This window comes from Bubalus bubalis, chromosome 14 (genome assembly GCF_019923935.1).
Source record: "Bubalus bubalis isolate 160015118507 breed Murrah chromosome 14, NDDB_SH_1, whole genome shotgun sequence".
Classification (NCBI taxonomy): Eukaryota; Metazoa; Chordata; class Mammalia; order Artiodactyla; family Bovidae; genus Bubalus; species Bubalus bubalis.
The window spans coordinates 9,608,288-9,634,560 of record NC_059170.1 but is presented as its reverse complement, the minus strand read 5'-3'; the positions used below and the strand labels follow the sequence as shown (position 1 = coordinate 9,634,560).

At 43.7% G+C, this 26,273-nt stretch overlaps 1 pseudogene; it reads left to right on the top strand.

The window, feature by feature from the left end:
* Nucleotides 1-18,524: 18,524 nt before the first annotated feature.
* LOC123329147 overlaps nucleotides 18,525-26,273 on the top strand; it is a 35,186-nt pseudogene continuing 27,437 nt past the window's right edge.

The following is a 26,273-nucleotide window of genomic DNA, read 5'->3' as shown; positions in this document are numbered from 1 at the left end:
TTTCAGATAGCTGGCTTTGTCTGGATGGATGATATTTAGGAAGTGTGATAGTTCTCTGAGTATCTTAATCTTAACTCTAAGAGTCGAAGACTAGATAGGGGTTAGAGTTGTACTTGGCCTAAAACTAACAGTCACTCAAGACAGGAAGGTGTTTGGTTGTATTGATGGTTTGCATAATGTTTCCTTTGCTCAGTGCTCAAACATGATTATCCAGTGTCCTATTTTTGTGTAGATCTTTCACCAACCCAGAATGGTCTCACTGATGTGGAGGCATTGTAAAATGTTTATGCTGAGCAGGAGAACAGAAGGGCCATTGTGGTAGCAGCTCAGGTCTTGGAACTCAGAGGTTGCTTTTCTCTTTCTCTATCAATCTCAAAGGGTTGTGATGAGTGTGAAAGAGATGTATTTGTTAAATGCTTTGTTCAAGTGTTATCAGAGTAACCATTGGATGAATGTCAGACACGGTAATAGTGATAGTAGTACTATGTTGTTGCTGTTATTGTTGTTTAGTCACCCAGGTGTGTCCCACTCTTTGCGACCCCATGGACTGCAGCATGTCAGGCCTCCCTGTCCCTCTCCCAAAGTTTGCCCAAGTTCATGTCAATTGCATCAGTTTTGCCATCCAGCCATCTCATTCTCTGACACTCTCTTCTCTTTCTGCCCTCAGTCTGTCCTAGTATCAGGGATTTTTCCAATGAGTTGGCTGTTCACATCAGATAATCAAAATTCTGGAACTTCAGCTTCAGCCTTACCCTTCCAATGAGTACTCAGGGATGATTTCCCTTAAGATTGACTAATGTGATCTCTTTGCTGTCCAAGGGACCTGCAGGAGTGTTCTCCAGCATCACAGTTTGTAAGTATCAATTCTTCGGGCTCCTCCTTCTTTCTGGTCCAGGTCTCAGAACCATACACGACCACTGAGAAGACCTTAGACTTGAGTATATGGACCTTTTTTGGCAGAGTAATGTCTCTGCTTTTCAACACACTGTTTAGGTTTGTCATCATTTTCCTAATAAGAAGCAATCGTCTTCTGATTACATGGCTGCAGTCACCATCCATAGTGGTTTTAGAGACAAATTAGAGGAAATCTGTCACTACTTCTGCATTTTCCCCTTCTATTTGCCATGAAGTAATGGGGCCAGATGCCATGATCTTAGTTCTTTAAATATTTAGTTTAAGCCAGCTCTTTCACTCTTCTCCTTCACCCTCATCAAGCAGCTCTTTAGTTGCTCTTTGCTTTCTACCATTAGGCTGGTATCATTCACATATCTGAGGTTGTTGATGTTTCTCTCATCTATCTTGATTCCAGCTTGTAACTCACCCAGCCTGGCATTTCTCATGATGTGCTCAGTGTATAGGTTAAACAAACAGGGTTACACCAGACATAGTTGATGAAACAGAGGTACATATTTTTATGAAATTCCCTTACATTCTCTGTTATTCAGTGAATGTTGGCAATTTGGTCTCTGGTTCCTCTCCCTTTTTTAAACCCAGCTTGGACATCTGGAAGTTATTGGTTCACATAACACTGAAGCCCAGCATGCAAGATTTCAAGCATGACTTTACCAGCATGGGAGGTAGGTGCAATTGTCCAACAGTTAGCACATTCTTTAGTACTATCCTTTTTGGGAATTGGGATGAGGATCAACCTTTTCCTATCCTGTGACCACTGCTGAGTGTTCCAGATTTGCTGCCATATTTAATACAACACCTTGATTGCATCATCCTTTGTGGTTTTGCATAACTACTGGAATTCCGTCGCATCCACTAACTTCGTTAACAGCAGTGCTTCCTAAGGCCACTTGACTTGGCAGTCCAGAATGTCTGGCTCTGGGTGTCTGACCACCACACAATCGTATTAATCTGGTTCATTAAGATCTTTTTTGTACAGTTCTTCCATGTATTCTTTCCATCTTTTCTTGATCTCTTCAGCATCTACTAGGTCTCCACCTTTCTGTCTTTTATTGTGCCCATCTTTGGGTAAAATGTTCCCTTGATATTTTCAATTTTACTGCATAGATCTCTGGTCTTTCTCCTTCTTTTGTTTTCTTCTAGTTTTATGCCCTGTTCATTGAAAAAGGGCTTCTTGTCTCTCTGTGTTGTTCTTTGGAACCGTGTCTTTAGTTGGATATACCTTTCCCTTTCTCCCATGTTTTTTGCTTCTCTTCTTTCTTCAGCTACTTGTAAAGCCTCCTCAAATAACCACTTTGCCTTCTTGTTTTTATTTTGCTTTGGAATAGTTTTGTTTGCTTCCTCCTGTACAATAATAGGGAGCTCTGTTCACAGTTCTTCAGGCACACTGTTCACAAGTTCTAATCTCTTGAATCTATTTGTTAGCTCTACTACATATTCATAAAGGATTTGATTTAGTCAGACCTGGTTGGCCTAGTAGTTTCCCCTGCTTTTTTTAGTCTAAGCCTGAATTTTTCTATGAGAACCTGATGATCTGAGCCACAGTCAGCTCCAGGTCTTGTTTTTGCTGACTATACACAGCTTCTACATCTTCAGCTACAAAGAATGCAACCGATTTGATTTCAGTACTGACCATTTGATGATGTTCATGTGTAAAGTTGTCTCTTGTGCTGTTAAAAGAGGATGTTTGCTATGACCAGTGCATTCTCTTGGCCGAATTCAGTTAGACTTTGCCTTGCTTCATTTTGTTCTCCAAGGCCAAACTTGCCTGTTACTCCAGGTGTCTCTTGACTTCCTATATTTGCATTCCTATACCCAGAGATGAATAGAACATTTGTGTGTGTGTGTGTGTGTGTGTGTGTGTGTGTGTGTGTTAGTTCTAGGAGGTCTGGGATTGTGGTTTTCATTCTGTCTGCCCCCTGATGGATAAGGATAGGAGGCTTCTGGAAGCTTCCTGATGGGAGAGACTGACTGTGGGGGAACCTGGGTCTTGTTCTGATGGGCAGGGCCATTCTCAGTAAATCTTTAACTCAATTTTCTGTTGATGGGAGGGGCTGTGTTCCCTCCTTTTCGACCTGAGACTAAACTATAGTAGGGGTGATAAAGATAATGGCGACCTCCTTCAAAAGATTGTGCACACACTGTTGTATTCAGTGCCCCTGACCCTGCAACAGGTCCCTGTCAACCCATACCTCCACTGTAGACTCCTGGACACTCCCAGGCAAGTCTGGGTCAGTCTCTTGTGGGGTCACTGCTCCTTTCTCCTGGGTCCTGGTGCACGCAAGGTTTTGTCTGTGCCCTCCAAGAGTCTCTTTCCCCAGTCCTGTGTAAGTTCTATAATCAAATCCCACTGGCCTCCAAAGCCCCCTTCCCTGGGGCTTCTCAGTCCATTTGTCAGATCCCCAGATTGGGAATTCTGTTGTGGGCCCTAGAACTTTCTTAATAGTATGAGAATTTATTTGGTATAATTGTTTTGCAGTTTGTGGGTCATCTGTTCGGCAGCTGTATGGTGGGGTTAATGGTGACCTTCTCCAGGAGGGCTTATGCCACATGCTGTGTGACCCAGGTCTGCTGCATGCAGAGCCCTTGCCCCTGCAACAGGCCACTGTTGACCTGTGCCACCACAGGAGACACTCAAACACTCAAAGAGGCCTGGCACATTCTCTATGGAGTCTCTGGGTTCTGGTGCACACAAGGTTTTGTTTGAACCCTCCAAGTATCTCTGGTGGGTATGAAATTTGATTCTAAATGTGATTTTGCCCCTCCTATCATCTTTCTGGGGATTTTCCTTTGCCCTTGGATTTGGGGTATCTTTTTTTGGTGGTATCCAACATTCTCCTGAATCACAAAAAACCACAATCACAGAAAACTAATCAAACTGATCACATGGACCACAGCCTTGTCTAACTCAATGAAACTATGAGTTATGCTGTGTAGGGCCACCCAAGACAGACAGGTCATAGTGGAGAGTTCTGATAAAACATGGTCCACTGGAGAAGGGAATGGCAAACCACTTCAGTATTCTTGCCTTGAAAACCCCACGAGCAGTATGAAAAGGCAAAAAGATATGACACTGAAAGATGAACTCCCCAGATTGTTAGGTGCCCAATATGCTACTGGAGAAGAGTGGAGAAATATTTCCAGAAAGAATGAAGAGACAGAACCAAAGCAAAAACAATGCTCAGCTGTGGATGTGACTGGTGATGGAAGTAATGTCCGATGATGTAAAGAACAATATTGCTTTGGAACCTGAAATATTAGGCCCATGAATCAAGGTAAATTGAAAGTGGTCAAACAGGAGATGTCAAGAGTGAACATCAATATTTTAGGAATCAGTGAACTAAAGTGGACTGGAAAGGGTGAATTTAATTCACATGGCCATTATATCTACTACTGTGGGCAAGAATCCCTAGAAGAAATGAAGTAGCCCTCATAGCCAACAAAAGAGTTCGAAATTCAGTACTTGGGTACAATCTCAAAAATGACAGAATGATCCCTGTTTGTTTCCATTACGGATCATTCAATATCACAGTAATCTAAGTCTATGCCCCAAGCACTGATGCCAAAGTAGCTGAAGTTGAATGGTTATGTGAAGACCTTCAAAACCTTCTAGAACTAAGACCAAAAAGGTGTCCTTTTAATCATAGGGGACTGGAATGCAAAAGTAGAAAGTCAAGAGATACCTGGAGTAAAAGGCAAGTTTGGCCTTGGAGTACAAAATGAAGCAGGGAAAAGGCTAACAGAATTTTGCCAAGAGAATGCACTGGTCATAGCAAACAGCCTCTTCCAACAACACAAGAGAAGACTCTACACATGGACATCACCAGATGGTCAATACCAAAATCAGATTGATTGTATTCCTTGCAACTGAAGATGGAGAAGCTATTTACAGTCAGCAAAAACAAGACTGGGAGCTGACTGTGGCTCAGATCATGAACTCCTTATTGCCAAATTCAGATTTACATTGAAGAAAGTAGGGAGAACTACTAGACCATTAAGTTATGACCTAAATAAAATCCTTATGATTATACAGTGGAAGTGAAAAAATATATTCAAAGGATTAGATATGATAGAGTGTCTCAAGAACTATGGACAAAAGTTTGTAACACTGTACAGGAGGCAGTGATCAAGACCATCCCCAAGAAAAGAAATGCAAAGGAGAAAAATGGTTTTCTGAGGAGGCTTTACAAATAGCTGAAAAAAGAAGAGAAACTAAAGGTGAAGGAGAAAAAGAAAGATATATCCATGCAGAATTCCAAAGAATAGCAAGGAGATATATGAAAGTCTTCCTCAGTGATTAATGCAAATAAATAGAGGAAAACAACAGAATGGGAAAGGCCTGAGATATCTTCAAGAAAGTCAGAGTTACCAAGGGAACATTTCATGGAAAGATAGGCACAGTAAAGGGAAGAAATGGTATGGACCTAACAGAAGTAGAAGATATTAAGGAGAGATGGCAAGAATACACAGAAGAACTATAGGAAAAATCTCTTAATGACCTAGATAACCATGATGCTGTGATCACTCACTTAGAGCCAGACATCCTGTAATGAGAAGTCAAGTGGGCCTTAGGAAGCATCACTGCGAACAAAGCTAGAGGAGGTGATGGAATTCCAGTTGAGCTATTTAAGATCCTAAAAGAGGATGCTGTGAAAGTGCTGCACTCAATATGCCAGCAAATTTGGAAAACTCAGCAGTGGCCACAGGACTGGAACAGGTCACTTCTTTTTTTAATTTAAATTTATTTATTTTAATTAGATTTTAATTTAAATTTATTTAGTATTTTAATTAGATGCTAATTACGTTACAATAGTGTATTGGTTTTGCCATACATCAACATGAATCCGCCACGGGTGTACACGTGTTCCCAATCCTGAACCCCCCCTCCCACCTCCCTCTTCATACCATCCCTCTGGGTCATCCCAGTGCACCAGCCCCAAGCTTCCTGTATCCTGCGTTGAACCTGGACTGGCTGTATGCGAGACAGCAAAAGAGACACAGATGTATAGAACAGGTCACTTTTTATTCCAATCCCAAAGAAGGACAATGCTAAAAATGTTCCAACTAACACACAATTGTACTCATTTCACAAGCTAGTAATGCTCAAAATTCTCCAAGCCAGGATTCAGCAATACATGAACCAAGAATCTCCAGATGTTCAATATGAATTTAGAAAAGGCAGAGGTACCAGATATCAAATTGCCAACATCCACTGGATCATTGAAAAAGAAAGAGAGTTCCAGAAAAAAAGTCTACTTCTGCTTTATTGACTATGCCAAAGCCTTTGACTGTGTGGATCACAACGAACTGTGGAAAATTCTTAAAGAGAATGGGAATACCAGACCACCTGAGCTGCATCCTGAGAAATCTGTATTCAGGTAAAAAAGCAACAGTTAGAACCAGACATGAAACACCAGACTGGTTCCAAATTGGGAAAGGAGTACGTCAAGGCTGTATATTGTTGCCGTGCTTATTTAACTTATATGCAGAATACATGATGTGAAATGCTAGGATGGATGAAGCACAGGCTGGAATCAAGATTACCAGGAGAATTATCAATAACTTTAGATATGCAGATGACATCACCCTTATGGCAGAAAGTGAAGAACTAAAGAGCCTCTTGATGAAAGAGGAGAGTGACAAAGTTGGCTTACACTCAACATTCAGAAAACTAAGATCATGGCATCCAGTCCCATCATTCATGGCAAATAGTTGGGGAAACAAGGGAAGCAGTGACAGATTTTATTTTTGGGGGCTCCCAAATCACTGCAGATGGTGAAATTAAAAGCCATGACATTAAAAGATGCTTGCTTCTTGGAAGAAAATCTATGACCAACATAGACAGCATATTAAAAGGTAGAGACATTACTTTGCCAACAAAAGTCCATCTAGTGATAGCTATGGTTTTTCCAGTAGTCATGTATGGATGTGATAGTTGGACTATAAAAAAAAACTGATCACTGAAGTACTGATGTTTTGAACTGTGGTGTTGGAGGAGACTCTTTAGAGTCCCTTGGACTGCAAGGGGATCAAACCAGTCGATCCTAAAGGAAATCAGTCCTGATATTCATTGGAAGGACTGATGCTGAAGCTGAAACTCCAAATTTGGCCACTTGATGTGATGAACCTTAAAAAAGACTCTTATGCTGGAAAGACTGAAGGCAGGAAGAGAGGGAGGTGACAGAAGATGAGATGGTTAGATGGTATCACCAACTCAATGGACATGAGTTTGGGCAAGCTCCGGGAGTTGGTGATGGACAGGAAAGCCTGACCTGGGGCAGTCCATAGGGTTGCAAAGAGATAGACATGACTGGGCAACTGAACTGATCTAGGCGGTCTTCAAGGTCTTCATAGAACTGATCAACTTCAGCTTCTTTAGCATTGATGGAAGGGGGATAGACTGGAATTACTGTGACATTAAATGGCTTTCCTTGGAAACAAACTGAGACCATGCTGTCACTTTTGAGGTTGCACCCAATTACTGCATTTCAGACTCTTTTGTTGATTATGAGGGCCACTCCATTTTTTTTCTATGGAATTCTTGCCTATACTAGTAGATAAATTGGTCTTCTGAATTAATTACGCCCATTCCCATCCATTTTCATTCACTGATTCCTAAGATGTCAAAGTTTATTCTTATCATCTCCTGCTTGACCGTGTCCAATTTACCTTGTTTCATGGGCCTAACATTTCAGGTTCCTATGCAGTACTGTTCTTTGCAGCAACAGAATTTACTTTCATCAACAGACACATCCACAACTGAGTGTCGTTTCCGCTTTGGCCCAACCGCTTCATTCTTTCTGGGGCTATTAGTAGCTCTCCTCTGCTCTTTCCCAGTAGTATATTGGACAACTTCCGGCCTGGGGGACTCATCTTACAGTGTCATCTGCTTTTGTCCTTTTATGTAGTTCATGAGGTTCCATGGCAAATATACTGGGGTGGTATGCCATTTCCTTCTCCACTGGATCACGTTTTGTCAGAACTCTCCACTATGACCTGTCCATCTTGGGTGGCCCTACATGGCATGGCTCATAGATTCTTTGAGTTACAAAAGCCCCTTTGCCACATCAAGGCAGTGATCCAAGAACAGTAGCCATACTATATGTTATTTAATTTTTAATAATTATTATTTTGTAACTGTATAATGAAAATGATTTTATATCAATGAAAAGAGTTTGGCTTCAGTAACTCACCGTGTTTTGTGATCTTAGGCAAGTCATTTCATCTCCCTGAGACACAGATTCTTTTTTAGTAAAAAGAGAAAGATGGTATCTGCATTAAGAAATGCCCAGATTTGGGTACTTCGAGAGCCATGGTGACTTTGTTGTTAATGTATTTGAACCCCTCAGACTAAAACAAAATTTCTAGAAGCACAGAATTTTATTTTCCTCTGTTCCTGACGTTCTTTAAACGTGCTGTCAACTGTAATAGAGACAGTAGGAAATAAGATTGACTTTAGCAGTGTCTTCTAGAATTTCACCCTCAGGAAACAGCCCCAGTCATAGAGTGGAGTCATCGTCCCAATTCCAATTAGGTCTCCTTCTTCCTCAGAGGTAAGCAAAAGCCCTCTTGTTTCACTGATTGATCTCACCCACGTCCAGCCCTTTTCCAACTCCTTCTTGTCTTTATTTGACTTTATTTATTTAAGTGTCAATTATCATAATTACTCATTATTATTATTTCAAAGGACTTCAATTTTGCAGGGAGAATAATATATATCTAGGGCCTCTAATGATTCAGAACAGCCCCAGGATATGAGCAACATGATATCACGTTACAAGTGAAGAAGAGGGTAATTTCCAGCCCCAGGTCACATTGTTAGGAGAAGGAAGAACTGAGACTTAAACTGAGCCCCAGTGGGCGTATCAGAGAAGGCGATGGCACCCCACTCTGGTACTCTTGCCTGGAAAATCCCATGGATGGAGGAGCTTGGTAGGCTGCAGTTCATGGGGTCGCTCAGAGTCGGACATGACTGAGCGACTTCACTTTCACTTTTCACTTCATGCATTGGAGAAGGAAATGGCAACCCACTCCAGTGTTCTTGCCTGGAGAATTCCAGGGACTGGGGAGCTTGGTGGGCTGCTGTCTATGGGGTTGCACAGAGTCGGACACGACTGAAGTGACTTAGCAGCAGTGGGTGTATATGGGTGGTAGATAATCTTGCAAGTTCCCCGAGATCCACTCTAGTCCCTGAGGTTCACTGTGGCAGATAGGTCTCCTGTTGGTGAAACCAGGTGAGGGGCAGTGGGTGGTCATGCTCTGGAGACGTGTTTATGTGTCTATTTCCCTTCTGTCCACTCCATTTACTTTATTTCTACCCAGAATATCAGCGTTTGTGCTGCAGATGGTGCTGCTCTTCCCCAGCTCAACATCTCTTTGAACCAGTGCCAGAAAAGAGCTTGTGTGTTCCAGTAGAGATGCTGCCACAATGGTTGCAGGAAGCTTACCTGTGTCATACCTGTCTTCTGATGTAGGTGGAGCTAATGTGAGAGGGGGAGCATTGACAGGTAGATATGAGTCTCCTTATGAGCATGTAAAGGAGGACCTGGGCTAACACATTGCTGGTCACCTAAGAGTCCTTTAGTCTGCTCTCATCCACTCACAGACCATCCATCATGTGCCATGCATGTCTCTGGGTGCCAGAATGCCCCTTGAGTGACCATACTGGGCAGAATTCCACACATAGAATCACATTCTGTGTTGTCACGAGACTACAGACAGAATCAAGTTTGAGAATTGTACTTTCTGGACATTTCACTCAAACAAACAGAAGTAGGACAGAGGAGTCTGGTGGGCTACAGTCCATGGGGATTCAAAGAGTCGGACCAGATGAGTTACTGAGCAGACACACATGGACAGACAGAAGCAGGACAATGGAAGGTGGGAAGATTACACGTACGTGACTGACCTCAAATCTTCCATTTCCTCACTCCCTTCCTTCTGGCCTGTTCTTACACATCTGCTGGGTTGTAAACAGATCGGTCAACACCTGTCTTTTCATAGACGCCCTTCTGCAAGGTCACAAAGGTGAGCAGACTCTACCTTTCTGCAGTCCTGCTCCTCCTCCTGGGCACCCTGGTGGCCAGCATTCTGGGTTGTAAAACCAGCAACTCGGTCCAGAGTAAGTCCCAGCTAACCTTTCCTCTACAGACTGGAGAGAAAGGAGGTGAGTGCATGGAAGAGGCGGGAAGACGGGTGTGGAGGATGCTGCCAGCTCTCTCTGGATTTCTCCTTGGAAGTGAGCAATTGAACTCCAGGGACATTACTTTGCTCTCAAAAAGTATCACTATGGGTTCTGCTTTTAATAAATATATCCCACCTCATCTTACAAAATCATGAACTTCTTCTCTGAGACTGTCTATTCCTGGTATCTTTCTTGTCCATAATCCCCCACTTAGAACAGTAAAAAGATCCATATTTGATCTTCATCCTATTTTATGCCCCTTGACTCCAGAAACTCTTGGAATTTATTGTCTTTCTATAAGTAATGGAATCTGTGATGGAGCAGATGTTAGATAATATCTGTATGTACCTGGACTCCAGAATATGCCATCAGGTGATTAGAGGGTTAGAATTATCAGTCCCCAGTCCCTCTGGGGAGAAGAGAGAACTGATATTGAATTCCATCAACAATGGCCAAAGATTCAGTCAAATTGACTACTTCAAACCCTCAATTAAATTCCATGCACACTGGATTCAGCGAGCTTTAGAGGATTGATAACCAAGTGTTTGTAAAGGGGGAATGTCCTTAGATGGGATGGATGCTGGACATTTCCTATTCTGTCTTTGCCTTATGCTTCTTCTCCCATCCACTGTCTCAGTGTTTCAACCTCTATAATAACTGGGGACCATAAGTAAAAGTTCCCCAGTTCTGTGAGTGGTTCTGATAACATGTTCAACTTGGAAATTGGGTCAAGGAATCTCTGAATTGACAGGCAGTTGGTCACACATGTAAGTGACCCCAGGGCTTGTGATCAACATTTGAAGTGTGGGCCATCCTCAAGGATGGAGCCCTCACCCTGTGGTTTCTGGGTAACCTTTGGGGATTTAGTGTCGGATGAATTGACTCTTGGATGTCCAGTGGTTCTGAGGGACCTGGTTGCTGTTGGCAGAGACCCCACATGTTTGGTGTCAGGGACAAAACCCAGACGCACTCTTCCCCTCCATTTGTGTCTGGGGTGAGGCTCAAGGACAGGGGACTATAATACGCTGGACAGAGCACTCAGAAGCCCTCAGTAGTTCTCTGCAATTTCAGAAGGCCTAGCAGAATCAGGGACTTGATTAAATGGGTTGTGAAAGATTGTGTCTTGTCCTCATCCAACCACCTGCATGCCGTGTGTCCTGGGATAGTCCCATCTGCAGCTCTTTCATGGGAGCTGGGGCATCTTGTTTCTAGAGATTTTTGAAGGGATTACCAGTCATGAATACAAAGAATTTACACCTTTGTGGTCAGAGGTGTCCATTTTCCACCAAAGCACTTTAGTGTGAAAGACTTGTCAACCTACATACGTTTCTTCTTGACATATATAAAAAAAGTGTCAAATAATGATCATTTCTCTGTGATGAAATTAATCAGAGAGTTGAGTGACAGCTGAGGGTCTTCTCCTCAGAGGCAAATGCAGGCAGCAAGAAATACAGTACTTTGTTGACTTTCCTCGTGGGGCCCAGACACCTTTTTCCAGGCTGATATCATCTTAGTCAAGACTCAGTGCCCTTCACCTTGCTAGCACCTATCAGACTATATTTTGCTTTCCTATGATACACATGACAGTTACCCTCATAATTATATAGTTAGGCCTCATCATCATAGAGACTAATAGGAAGTTTACTCTATCCACTTTGTTCAGTGACAGTGCACTTAGCATGAGTATGAAGTAGGAGAATCACTTGTGAAATATTTATCAAAATGTATCTTTTTGATGCTGAGAGCATAGTTGTTTGAGTAGGGAAATGGCTGTAAACAAAATATAGTGGAATAATATACACATAGTAAAGGAGGGAAACACAGAATAAAGTTGGGGAAAATCCTGTGCCACTTATGAGGACTGTTCTGAAGAAAGAAAGTGATGGGGATAAAGGAGGCTGGTAAGGGTCAGGGAAATGCCCTGTGATAAGGAGGTTTTGAGAAGGGCCCTCCAAAAAAGGGCCTGATGATGGACGTGAGTCTGAGTGAACTCTGGGAGTTGGTGATGGACAGAGAGGCCTGGCGTGCTGCGATTCATGGGGTCGCAAAGAGTAGGACACGACTGAGTGACTGAACTGAACTGAACTGAACTGAAGCAGCACTCAGGACCAGAGTGGTTGAGGGGCAGGGGAGTGGAAGGCATGAGACAGAGGCCCTGGCGACAAGTCATAAAGAGGCTTGTAGAACTGTAAGAATCAGAATTTGACTCTCAGAAAGCTAGGGGGTCGCTGAGGGACTGGTCACTGGAGCCATGGAATATGCTTCACTTTGAAGCGGGATCCTTGCAGCTGTAGTGTGGAGAGTGGCCTTTAGGGGGCGAAGGGCAGAGACAGAGGCCCCTGGGGGGCTGGTGCATTGTCCAGGTGAGCCATGATGAAGTGTGTGTCCATATTGTTGCCTGGGTTGATCTCAGTTTATTAGAATAATATGAATATCCTGCTCTGTTGAGACTTCTGTAGAGGTTTCATCACAAATCAGGATTCATTAACTCTTTAGCCATTTGTGATGTATTCACCCTTCTAACCCTCGCCACTCCTTGAGGTTTGGGGAAAAGGGGAAAGCCGAAGGTGGGAATTAAAATCTATACCTATGGCTGATTCTTGTTGATGTTTGACAGAAACCAGCAAAATTGTGTAAAGCAATTATCATACAATGAAAAAATATATAAAGTAAAAAACTAAAAAAAACTCAACCACCAAATCCCATGTTAGTTACCCAGGAAACCAACCTCCTTTCTAAGGTTAGGTTGAGGCTTTGCTGGTCACCTTCCTCACATTATAAAAGACGCCCTTGATGCTGCCATTTCTTAGGAAATCCAATCATTTTAGGAGCTCAGTTCCAGGAATGGTTAGAAGACCAAACTGCTGCTGCTGCTGCTGCTAAGTCGCTTCAGTCATGTCCGACTCTGTGTGACCCCATAGATGGAAGCCCACCAGGCTCCCCCATCCCTGGGATTCTCCAGGCAAGAACACTGGAGTGGGTTGCCATTTCCTTCTCCAATGCATGAAAGTCAAAAGTGAAAGGGAAGTCGCTCAGTCGTGTCCAACTCTTAGCGACGCCATGGACTACAGCCTACCAGGCTCCTCCATCCATGGGATTTTCCAGGCAAGAGTACTGGAGTGGGGAGAAGACCAAACTAATACTTCTTATATAAGTCAGAGTATGAGTATTCCCTCAATATTTTTTTATTCCAGTGCCCATGACGTAAACAAAGTGAACACAGTGGGGGGTTTTCTTCCATGCCATTCTCCATTAAATCATGATGGCTTCTCACTGTGTTTTTTATAGTGGAAACTTTCAACTATACACATGTCCAGATCATAGTATTATAAACTGCTGGACCATTGTCCAGCTCCAGTAATGATCAACATATGGAGAATATTCTTAATGTGTATCTTTTATTCTTGTCCTATTTGGAGCAAATCATTGACAACATGCCAATTCATGCATAAATATTCAGTAATGATATGTAATTATTCACAATATTACTCTGTGGATCTGAAGCCTAATAACATTAATAATAATGTCCTACAGAGCAGGATATGAAAAGGCCTTTTCATATTCACACCCCTGCACCCCTACCACTCTCTATTGCAAACAAGCTGGTATTTTCTGTTGTTCACCTTTTAGTTCCAGCTGTGCTGTCCATTTTTCTATTTTACCGATATCCTCCCATTGCTACAGCCCTGCGGGCTGAGGTCTGCCTGGAGCCTTCACACATGGGTCCCTGCAAAAGCCAAATAATCAGACACTTCTACAACTGAAGTACAGGTTCTGGGAGACCATTGTATATGGTAGTTAAATGTTAAGAACATAAACTACATCAGAGGCTGGCCTGTGTTAAGACCCCTGCTGGTGGTATCCTATCCTGGGTAAGACATCCTGAAGGGCAGGGGAGAGGGGAAGGGCTGGGGAAAGAGGTGGAGCTCAAGAGGGTACACATTCCTCAAAACCACCCATAGTAACTATTTCCCTCACTGCCTCCTGGGAGAAGTGGCTGCAGTGTTCTTTGAAATCACTGGCTGAGCATGTCCTTCAGGAACCCATTGGCAAAAGTCAGCCCTAGAGGCACCATCCTGATCATCTGAGCTTACTCTCATGCTCCCCTTTCTAGATGGGAAGAGTAAGTCAGTACCCCACAGAGCAGGTCGGTAGTGCTGCTGAGTCCCCCACCTTGGCTTCAAAAATTCACTTCCTGCTGGTGGTCACTGTGATCCTGAGAGCACTGTGGTTGCTCCTTTCTAGGAAGGACTAGGTCCTGTCCAGGTACACAGTGTCCAGGTCTGCAGCTTCAGAGATTCAGTCAGCAAGTTCCTCTCCTTTTGCAGAGGCCATGGGAACTGGGTTCCCTGAGAAGCTGAAGTACAAGGAAGATCCAGTCAGGGCTGAGCTCTGGCTGCTTGTGATAATATTCAGCCTTTCAACACTACCCTTCTCAGCAGAAATCTGCCTCTTTCTGCTCCACTTCGACTACTTGCTTTACTTCTCTCTCATCCAGTTGGCTCTAAGCACCCTGAGAGCAAGTCTTTTGTTTATTCCCAGAATATTGCACAGCTCCAGGCACAAAGAATACAGTCCATAAATATTAAAGTAAGTATGGAAACAATGTAGGAGAAAAGCTCCTCAAGACTGGAGTGAAAGTGGAGCCTGAGATGTGAATTCCTGATTCTTGCTGTAATCTTCTTCCTCCATCCCACCAACACTTTGAGGGCCTTGGGAACGTGGCCGCCTGGATGCTGCCAGAGAGGCTAGGACCACCTCCTATTCTTGTGAATATGATGTGACACTCATGAAGTCATGTTCAAAATCTTTGATGCATCATTTGTGTTAATATCAACTAGATTTACCTGGGTGGTGTTTGTATGTTTGTGTATTAGTGAAATTGAAATATCTGGAAACACGTGAAAAACAGGCAAGTGTCTTCCTCCTTCTTTTCAGCTGTTTGTGTTCCAGCAAGTCACTTTTCTGTAGTTGTAATTCTTTATCTTCATCTGTAAAAAAGGAATAATGATAATTAATTGATAAGATTGTTAAAGAACAGCAAGCTATATTTTATCACCACTTACTATGAGCCCACCTCACAGGTCCCAACTTTAAATTCCCTCCAGGAGAAGTGTGTAATGTGAATTGAAGTATTTGGAGTTGGAGTTGAGGCAGGAAGACCGTAAGAAATGGTGGGGATGATTGAAAATGGAGAGAATACTCCCCTCCTGAGAAGAGAGCCACTCTCCTTAGCTTGCTTCATGGTTTTCAAAGTGTGGTCCCTTAAGCAGCAACCTCATTGCCATGGGAACCTTGTTGATGCAGCTACTCAGGTCCCACCCTGTGCTACTGAACCAAAACTCTGGGGATGAAGATCTCAAATCTGTGTTTGGCCAAATGGCTAAGGGATTCTGATGCTCAATCACGTTTGAGACCCATGGGTCTTGTTAAATTGCAGGACTGTGATTGCAGAACAAGTTGGTTTACCTGTTCTGCATTGATAGAAATTTTTTAATATGAAATCTCCCCCTGTGAAATCTTATCAATGCCTAAAATTGTAAAATGAACTCTGTGAGCTAACAATACAGATATTCTGGCCATATGTGCAACATCTGGTTATGCTCCATTTTAATCTTGAAAGTAATCTGAAGAAACATACTACAGGTTTCAAAAAATCAGGTGCTTTTTTATCATGTAGCAAGAAAGTAATTACCCATTACTCGGATATGAACATACTTCTACGACGGCACAGGATCTCAAATATCTAAACATATTCTGTCTGCCCCGGGTGCATTCCATCATTTGAAGATGAGGCCTTAGATACCATGGAATTGAAGATTCTCATTATTCAGATGAAGATACTGAGGAACAGAAGCAGAGATATGACCTGGAGTCCCAGAGGGTTGGCATCACTTGTCTTTATCTACTATACAACGACTGTTTGTTCCTGTCCTGCAATTTCTCTGAAGAGGCCTAAGGGGCTAGGGAGGTTTCTAATTAGAGACCGCACTTCCATGAGCAGGGGGGGAGGAGTTGGGGGGAGAACTGGCCCATCAGGAGGCTGTAGAACCAGGGGCCTCAAATTTGGACCAGGGTAAGGAGGACCAGGCGGAGAAGGCAATGGCACCCAACTCCAGTACTCTTGCCTGGAAAATCCCATGGATGGAGCAGGCTAGTGGGCTGTAGTCCATGGGGTCGCTAAGAGTCGGACACGACAGAGCGACTTCCCTTTGACTTTTCACTTTCATGCATTGGAGAAGGAAATGGCAACCCACTCCAGTGTTCTTGCCTGGAGAATCCCAGGGAAGGGGGAGCCTGGTGGGCTGCCATCTATGGGGTCGCATAGAGTCGGACACGACTGAAGCGACTTAGCAGCAGCAGCAGCAGTAAGGAGGACCAGGAGAGGAGGACACTGGGAGAGAAAGATGAGTGAGGAGAGGGGAGAAAAGAGCAGTTTCTGTTAGGGAGAGTCTCAGCTACTCCATGGTGTCAGATGCAGAGGTTGAGGCAGGAAGAGGGGCAGAGCCAGAGCGCCTCCTGAATGAGAATCCTTGTTTTACCATCTGCAGGTTGTGTGTCCTGAGCAAGTGGCTTTACCTCTGAGCCTCTGCTTTCTGCTTGACACTGTGGTATGAGAATCCCAGATATTGTAGAACTGCTGCTGCTGCTGCTAAGTCACTTCAATCGTGTCCGACTCTGTGCGACCCCATAGACGGCAGCCCACCAGGCTCCCCCATCCCTGGGATTCTCCAGGCAAGAACACTGGAGTGGGTTGCCATTTCCTTCTCCAATGCATGAAAGTGAAAAGTGAAAATGAAGTCGCTCAGTCGTGTCCAACTCTTCATGACCCCACGGACTGCAGCCCACCAGGCTCCTCTGTCCATGGGATTCTCCAGGCAAGAGTACCGGAGTGGGATGCCATTGCCTTCTCCGATTGTAGAACTGACATGAGGCTAAATGAAATCATGCGTGTGGAATGTCTCAGGAGAGAGGGACCCTCCACTCACAGTGGCTTCTTTTGTGAGTCACCCACTCCCGATGCCCTTCTGTCCTAAGAGAGCTTGGTACTGTGAGCTCAAACCCTGATCAACGGTGCTATATGTTTGTAACTACAAGTAAGTAAACAAGAGTGAGTGAAGGGATGGTGGGTGTGACATGTGTGCACTATAATTTCCAGCTTGCAGTGCAGCAGAGTGCATGTGCACAGGCTCTAAGTCAGATTGCTGGGTCCAAATCCTCTCCCTACAAGCTATGACCTAAGCAAATTACTTTATTTCTTATTATTTCAGGGACCTCTTGTGTTACATGGGGATATATCAATGGTTTCTCCCCCTTTCTTTAAAGATTTTTTAGAATTAGATGAATTATATGTTTTATGTGTCCAGGATAATGCCTGCGACAATGAAGAATTTAAATTTCACCTGGAGTAATTACTCATCACTGTTATTAATACTACTATAAAGAATTTGACTTCTGGGGAGAAGGATATATGCCTGTTGTATCTATTGCTTCTGTGACAACCACATGATGTGGGTAGCACGAATCTCATATGGCTCTTGAAGACATGCGGTTTGAGGGTTTTAAATTCTCTGGCCCACAGTTAGGAAAATGCACAGCTGGTACCCAAACCAAGGAACTATGGCTCCATCGCCAGCGAGGGAGAGAGCAGGAAGAAGGGGGTGGATACGGTGGTATTCCGAGGTCCCCTGACGTCCACTCATGAAGAAAGCTCTCCTGTTACTGAAACCAGATGAGGGATGACTATGGGTCATGCTGTGGATACAGGTTCAGCTCCCTGCTTCCGCTCGGCCCTCTCCCCTTACTCCCTTTTTGATGCCTAAAGATGGTTAGAGCCCAGGATGACATCACCTTCAGCAGCTAAGTCCCTGCCTGGACCAATGCCTGGTAAAGTACAAGTGTCCATCCATGGGAGGAGGTGTGGAAATGGTTGTAGGAAGGTGACCTGTGTCACACATGTCATCTGAGGTACGTGATGTGGGCCAGGGCATCGAGGTCCAGCTGAGATGTCACCTGCAGGAGGCTAAAATGGAGGACCTTGGCTAACACACTGCTATCTACTTATCTGTCCTCTGATTTACTCACATCCACTTACTATAATCCATCACGTGCCAGGCACTGTTCTAGGTGCAGGGATGCTCCCCGAGTGTCAATGTTGGACAAACTCCATGTGTCTGAAAACAATCTGTGTTTACATGAGACTCACAGGCATCATCAAGTCTGAGAAGTGCTCTTACTGAACATTTGACCCCTGAAAACAGAAGCAGGAGGCATAGTTAGGAACAGAGATTACACAATAAACAAGACTGACTCAGCTCCACCCCTTGCCCATTCCCCTCCTCATTGCCTGATCTCACACCTCAGCCAGGATATTAAAAGCTCAGTCCATCCCCAGCATCCCCAGGAGTCCTTCTGCAAGGCCACAAAGATGAGCTGGCTCTGCCTCTCTGCAGCCCTTCTCTTCCTCCTGGTTATCCTGGTGGACAGCACCCCAGTGTATACACACCATACCCAGGATCAAGATAGATTCAGCCTCATCTCTCCTCTACAGCTTCTGGGAAAATGATAGAAGTCCAAGGAAGGGAGAGTTACAGGTATTAAGTGGGTGTTGCCAACCCTCTCTGGATTTCTCCTGTCACACGGCACAGGTTTTTGTTTGTTTCTTTGGTTTGGGCAGTATTGGTCTTCCTCCCTATGCAAGTGTATTCTCTAGCTCTGGGGTCTTCTCTCTGGTTGCAGTGTGTGGAATCTTGTTGGGGTGGCTTCTGTTGCTGCAGAGCAGGAACTCAAGGCATCTGGGCTCAGTGGTTGCAGTTCACCTTCTTAGTTGCCGCAAGACATGTGGAATCTTCCCAACCAGGGATAGAACCCATGTCCCTGCATTAGCTGTGGATTCTTTTCTATTGGACTACAAGGGAAGTCTTAAGTTGCAAATTTTTAACTCCACTGACATCATGACTCTCATGAGGATATTTATTAAAATTATATATATATATATATATATATATATATATATGTCTCATAACTCTACCTGATCCGGGACCCCATTTCTGAGACTCTCTATTCCTGTTCCCTCCCATTTCCCTGAAACTCACTGTAGTGTAGTAATAAAAGTAAGTAAAGTGAAAGTCTCTAAGTCCTGTCCAACTCTTTGGAACCCCATGAACTGTATAGTCCATGGAATTCTCCAGGTAAGAATACTGGAGTGGGTAGCCTTTCCCTTCTCCAGGGGATCTTCCCAACCCAGGGATCGAACCCAGGTCTCTCGCATTGCAGGCAGATTCTTTACCAGCTGAGCCACCAGGAAAGCCCTGTGTAGTAATAAAAGGCTTCAAATTTGAAACATCTCTTAGTTAATGGCCCAGGTCTCCAAAACACTTGGAGTTTCCTGCCTACAGATGTTGATAGATGAGTCACAAAAGGCGACTCAAGGTAGCCTTGAGGTGTGGTTGGAGTCCCGGAAACCACAAGCACCCATTTAATGTTTACAGTTTTCAACAGCTGCCACTCCAGCACCTCTGAGGAGAAGGGAGGAAACTGAGAGTGAGATCAGTCACCAGTGGCTGATAATCCAACCAACACGCCTGCTTAGTGAAACTTAGAAAGAAAGACGTAAAAACTGGTCTCAGGGAGCTTGTTGGTTGGTGAATACAGGAAGCTGATGTGAGGGTGCTGGGCCCACTCGGGCACAAAGGCTGGGCACACCTCCCTCCCCCTTTGCCCTGCACATTCCTTCCGTTTTTCTGCCTCAAGTTATATTTTGCATGTTAATCTGGTAACAGTAAGCAATGGTCTTCTGAAGGTCAGCCACTGGTTCTAGTGAATTGTTGAATTTGAAGATGGGGTCATGAACCCCAAAGTGGGGTAAGCCCCCCATTTTAATTATTTGGTCACAAGCATGATTGACTCGTGACCTCATGGCTGGCATCTGAACTGAGGACAATCTTGAGCCCTCAACGTGCAGAATCTGCAGTAATTCCATCTATTCCCATCAGAAATAAAAGGACTTGTTGGACACCCAGTGGGTGTTTGGGAAATCAGTTGCTCTTGGTCAGGACACCACATATTTGGTGTCAGGGATAAATCCAGAATCACTCTCCCCGGTGATTTGGGGCTCACGTGATGCTCCAAAAAGAGGGAGTAATGAAAGTACACATTGAAACCAGAAACTGTTCTCAGTTATCTGTTATTTTCAGTTCCTAGGAGAATCAGGGAGAGTATCAAATGGGTTGTAACATGCTAGTATCTTCTCCTGGCCCTGCCACCCACCTGCCATGTCCTGGGGCAAGTCATCTGCAATTTTCTTGTCAGAACAGGGGATACATATTACATGGGTTTTTGAACAGATTGCCAGTCATATGTATAAGGAGGTGAATCACATTGCAAGTTGAATTTTGTACATTTTCCACCAAGATGTGTTAATCTAAAAAAATTTCTTTAACTACTTACTTTGGGCAAGAAAGAATATTTACGTGTCAAATAATGAGCATTCCTCTATCATGAAAAATAATCAGAAAGACCTGGGATGAATGTGCTGCAGGGAAAGGAAAAAACACAGTCCCATGTAGGGCGACTCCTGGGACCAAAGTTGAGACAATATTACGAAAGTCTCCAGGCTCTTTCATATGTCCCCTTTTGACTATAATTTATTATCCATATTTATACCCTCCCTTGTCCACTGCTGACTACTATTTTATTTGCATATTTGATCCTTAGCTTGGTTCCTGTCCCAGGCTTCCTGAAACTGTTGGAATTTACTGTCTTTCATAGGCGTGGAGACAAGCCATCAACTGGGACCTGAGAAGCGTTCAGTAATAGATGTGGTTAAAAATATCATTGACAGTGTTATTACAGGTTTGAATTTTCTGCATCTGTGGGGAGAGGAGAGGGCACTGAGATTGAGAACAGGCGCCACTGGCCCATGATTCAATCAGAATTCGTTTTGTGAAACCTCAGTAAGAATCCATGAATATGGGCATTCAGGGAGCATTTGGGTGGTAACATACGATGGTGATGTGAGGGTCCTGTGTTCTCTAGGGCATGGAGGCTCCCCACACCTCCATTTCCACTTACCCCCGTACATCTCCCTCCCTTCACTGTGCCAAGATTTATCCTTCATAACAATGTGAGATCCCTCTGTGAGTGGTCTTCCTGAGTTTGGTCATCAGATTTATTGAGTGAAGTAATGGGACTTCCCAGTTTTAGACACTTTTTCAAATCAGGAGTGACTCGGGCCGACATGGCTGGCATGTAAGCTGAGGACAATTCTGAGTCCTCCACTTGCACAATCTATACTAACTCCCTGGATTCCCTGTCAGAATCAAACCACCCTGTTGGACACCCATTGGGTGTTTGGAGGAATTGGATACTGTTGCTAGAGACACCACATATTTGGTGTCAGGAAGACCCGACTCACTCTCCCTGTGCTTTGGGAACTCAGGTGAGTCATGGGACAGGGGAGTAATGAAAGTGGGACTCTGCACCCAGGAACTCTTACCAGTTATCAGTATTTTCAGAGTTCCAGGCAGAATAGGATAGTATATCAAGTGGGTTATGACAGGAAAGTATCTCGTTTGGACCCTGTCACCCTCATGCCATTAGTTCTCTGGCAAGTCGTCTCTAGTCCTCATCTGAACAGCAGATAAGTGGTACATGAGTTCTTTGACCATGTTATCAGTCGATTATAAACAGCTTATTCACATTTCATGGCCAAGTATGATCATTTTCCACCATGATATATTCCTGAAAGATTTCTCTATCTATTTGCTTGGGGCCAGAAAGAACATTTATCGGTCAAATAATGATTATCCCTCTATTTAAAAATTAATCACACAGACCTGGACCACTGAGAAGTGGAACTGCCAGGAAAGCATGAAACCCAGTCCATATGTGGTTGGCTTGTGGGACCAAGGCTGATACAATATTAGCAAATTCTCCAGGTTTTTTCCTTTGTACACTTTTGACTGTTGTTTTATTATCCATATTTGAAACATGTGTACCCCAATGTTTATCGCAGCACTGTTTATAATAGCCATATTATAATGGAATATAATGGAAGCAACCTAGATGTTCATCAGCAGATGAATGGATAAGAAAGCTGTGGTACATATACACAATGGAGTATTATGCAGCCATTAAAAAGAATACATTTGAATCAGTTCTAATGAGGTGGATGAAACTGGAGCCTATTATACAGAGTGGAGTAAGCCAGAAAGAAAAACACCAATACAGTATACTAACACATATATATGGAATTTAGAAAGATGGTAACGATAACCCTGTATGCGAGACAGCAAAAGAGACACAGATGTATAGAACAGTCTTTTGGTCTCTGTGGGAGATGGAGAGGGTGGGATGATTTGGGAGAATAGCATTGAAACATATATAATATCATATATGAAACGAATCGCCAGTCCAGGTTCGATGCATGATACAGGATGCTTGGGGCTGGTGCACTGGGATGACCCACAGGGATGGTAAGGGGAGGGAGGAGGGAGGGGGGTTCAGGATGGGGAACACGTGTATACCCGTGGCGGATTCATGTTGATGTATGGCAAAACCAATACAATATTGTAAAGTAATTAGCCTTTAATTAAAATAAATAAATTTATATTAAAAACAAACAAACAAAAAAGAAACCTGTCCTGGTGCATTGTTCAACATTCCTGAAAATTTTGAAATCTTTGTCTTTTATAGGTACCAAGATTGTTGGAAAGGAATCCAGTATAACACAAGGATTGGCTGAAACCATAAATAAAGTCCTGAAAGGTTAGAACATTCTGCACCTATGGGGGGAGAGGAGGCCACTGAGACTGAGATCAGTCACCACTGGCTGATGAGTCAATATATATGTTTATTGAGTGAAACCTCAATAAAAATCCATAAATATTGGCTCAGAGAGCTTTTGAGGTGGGAAAAAATGGTGATGAGGTGAGGGTGCTGGGCTCACCAGGGCATGGACTCTCTGCTCACATCTACTTCCCCTTTGCCCTAAACGTCTCCTTCATTTAGCTATTTCTCATTTTATCCTGTACATTAATGTGAGGAAAGTGAGTAAGAGTTTTCCTGAGCTTGGTCCCTGGTTCAGTTGAGTTTGAGCATGGAGTTGAGGTCATGGGAAGTTCGACTTTCAGTGCATGGTAACTGGAGCCCACATGGCTGACATCTGAAGTCAGGGCAGTCTTGATACCTCAACCTGTGGTTTCGGCACTAACTCCACAGATATGGTATCAGAAATCAATTGACAGTTGGATGTTGGGGATTCCATGGTGTTGTGGAGAAAACACGTATTTGAGGTCATGTAAAAATCCAACTTACCCTCTGATGTGAGGGCTCAGGTGTGGCTAGAGGAGAGGTGAGTATTAAAAGCAGAACACTGTACCCAGAAACTCTTACCAGTTATCTGTTTTTTGGAGTTCTGTCAGAATCAATCATGTATCAAATGAGTGATGACATAACAGTGTCTTGCCCTGACCAGGCCACCCACATGCTTGTATCCTGGGGCAAGTCACTTGATGTTTCCTCATCTAAACAGGGGAAACATGCTACATGAGTTCTTCAAATAGATAGATGACGAGTTATGACTAGAAAGAGTTTGTTCGCATGTCATGACCAGATTCGTCCATTTTGCACCACAATGTGTTAATCTGAAGAAAAATTCTCTACCTAGTTGCTGTGGCCAGGTAAAACTATTTCTTTATCAAATAATATTTATTCCTGTATTATTAAAGGTAGTGAAAAGATGTCAAGCCATGGAGGAGGGCAATGGCAGGGAGAGCAAAGAAACACAGCCCTTGTATGACCAAGACTGATACAATATTATGAAGTCTCCAGGCTCTTTCCCTTGTTGTCTTTTGACTGCTATTTTCTTATTCATGTTTGATCCTTTTCCTGTTTCATGAAGTTGGCCTCCTGAAACTCTTGAAGTTTACTCTTTCACAGGTCAGGTGATGATTTCCAGAGCACAGCTTGATAACCATACAGTAGAGGAATTCCCAACGCTCATTCCTCAATACTCAACACTCATTGAGGACAATAAAGGTATGTAGTTTCTGCACCTCAGGGAAGAGGGAAGGGCATTGAGATTCAAATCAATCACCAATGGCCAGTGATACAATCAATAATGCGATTTCTTGAAACCTCAACAGTACAGAAATATTTGGGTTCAGAGTTTTCTGGGTGGTGAATACGATTGTGAGGGTGCTGTGCTCACTAAATGGAGGCTCCACACACCTCCATTCCCCCTTTGCCCTATACATCTCCTCCATTTCACTGTTTGTCAATTTTTTATGCATATTCATCAGTGGAAATGAGAACAGTAAGTATGTTGCTTTCCTCAGTTTGGTCATCAGTAACCTTCAGTTGAATATGCTATCTAGGTTGGTCATAACTTTCCTTCCAAGGAGTAAGTGTCTTTTAATTTCATGGCTGCAGTCACCATCTACAGTGATTTTGGAGCCCCAAAAAAGAAAGTCTGACACTGTTTCCACTGTTTCCCCATATATTTCCCATGAAGTGATGGGACCTGATGACATGATCTTCGTTTTCTGAATGTTGAGCTTTAAGCCAACTTTTTCACTCTCCACTTTCACTTTCATCAAGAGGCTTTTTTCGCAAAGAGTTGGACATGACTGAGTGACTGAACTGAACTGAACTGAACCTTCAGTTATTGAACATGGAGGTGAAGTCATGGACCTCCCCATTTTAGCCATTTGGTCACAAGCAAAAGTAAGTGGGGACCATGAGGCTGGGACTAAAGCGAAGACAGTCTTGAGCACTTAACCTGTAGGATTTGCACTAACTGCATGGATTTCGTATCAGACATCAATTGAGTGGGGACGCCCAGTGGGTGTCTGGGGAATTGATTGATGTTGGTAGAGACACCACGTATTTGTGTTGGGATAAACCCAGGCTCACTCTGCCCTGTGATTTGGGGGCTTAGATTACCTTGGGCACAAGGTAGTAATGAAAGTAGGACACTGGCTCTGGAAACACTTGCAAGTAAACTATTTTCTGAATTCCTGGTAGAATCAAGCATTGTATCAGATGTGTTGTGACATCATAGCAACTTGTCCTGACTCTACCACACACGTGCTCTGTTTCCTGGGGAAAGTTATCTGCAGTTTCCTCAACTGAAGAGGGGAAAAATGTTCCATGCATTCTTTGAACAGAGTACCAGTCATGAATATAAAGAATTTATGCCCTGCCGCCTTAGTGTCTACACCATTTGGGAGTGCATTTCCCTGACAAGGGACTGAACCTATGACTATTTGAACAGAAGGTGATTCTTAACCACTGGATGGCCTCAGAAGTCTTACAGAAGTTTTAAGGCTATTCAAAGGCATTATACCAATCTTTCTTAAAAAACTTCATGAGGAAATATACATTTGCACATGATTACTGCATCATGTCACCCCTAGCAACATCCATAATTCTGTCCCAGAATGGAGGTTTTCAAATGGTCTTGTCAATTTGACCATCCTCCACCATCTTAACATTCTCTAATGCAAACTGGCAGTTCTTGTTGCTGTCCTTGTACGGAGCTGTGATGACCATCCTCATAACTCAAGCATTGCCCCTCTCCTTATAGCATCTTCTAAGCCTGCCTTCTGCCTGGGGCCTAAATTAACAGGCATCTGCAGTGCCATGATGACCAGGTATGTCTACAATGCCCAACCAGACTCTGTGAGCAGTTTATGTATTGTGGCTGCAAAGGTAATGAAAACAACTTTGAAAAGTTAGAGGACTGCATGAAGACCTGCTCTCAAGAAGCAAGGTCCCCGTGGTAAGATAGGGGCCAGGGCACAGGAGGAGGGGAAGGGCTGGGGAAAGGGGCGGAGCTCAAGGGACCACACACCATTCAACCCTGCACAGTGTCTTCCTCATCACTGCTGCCAGGAGAAGAGGCTGCAGTGTCCTGTGAAACCACACACTGAGCGAGTTCTCCAGGGAGAGAATATCAGAAAGTCAACCCCAGATGCCTCTTTGTGATCATCTGAGCCTGATCACATGCTCCCCTTTCTCAAATGGAACACTGATCAGCCACCCTCCAGGGTGAAAGTGAAAGTGAAGTCGCTCAGTCGTGTCTGACTCTTTACGACCCTATGGACTGTAGCCTACCAGGCTTCTCTATCCATGGGATTTGCCAGGCAAGAGTACTGGAGTGGGTTGCCTTTTC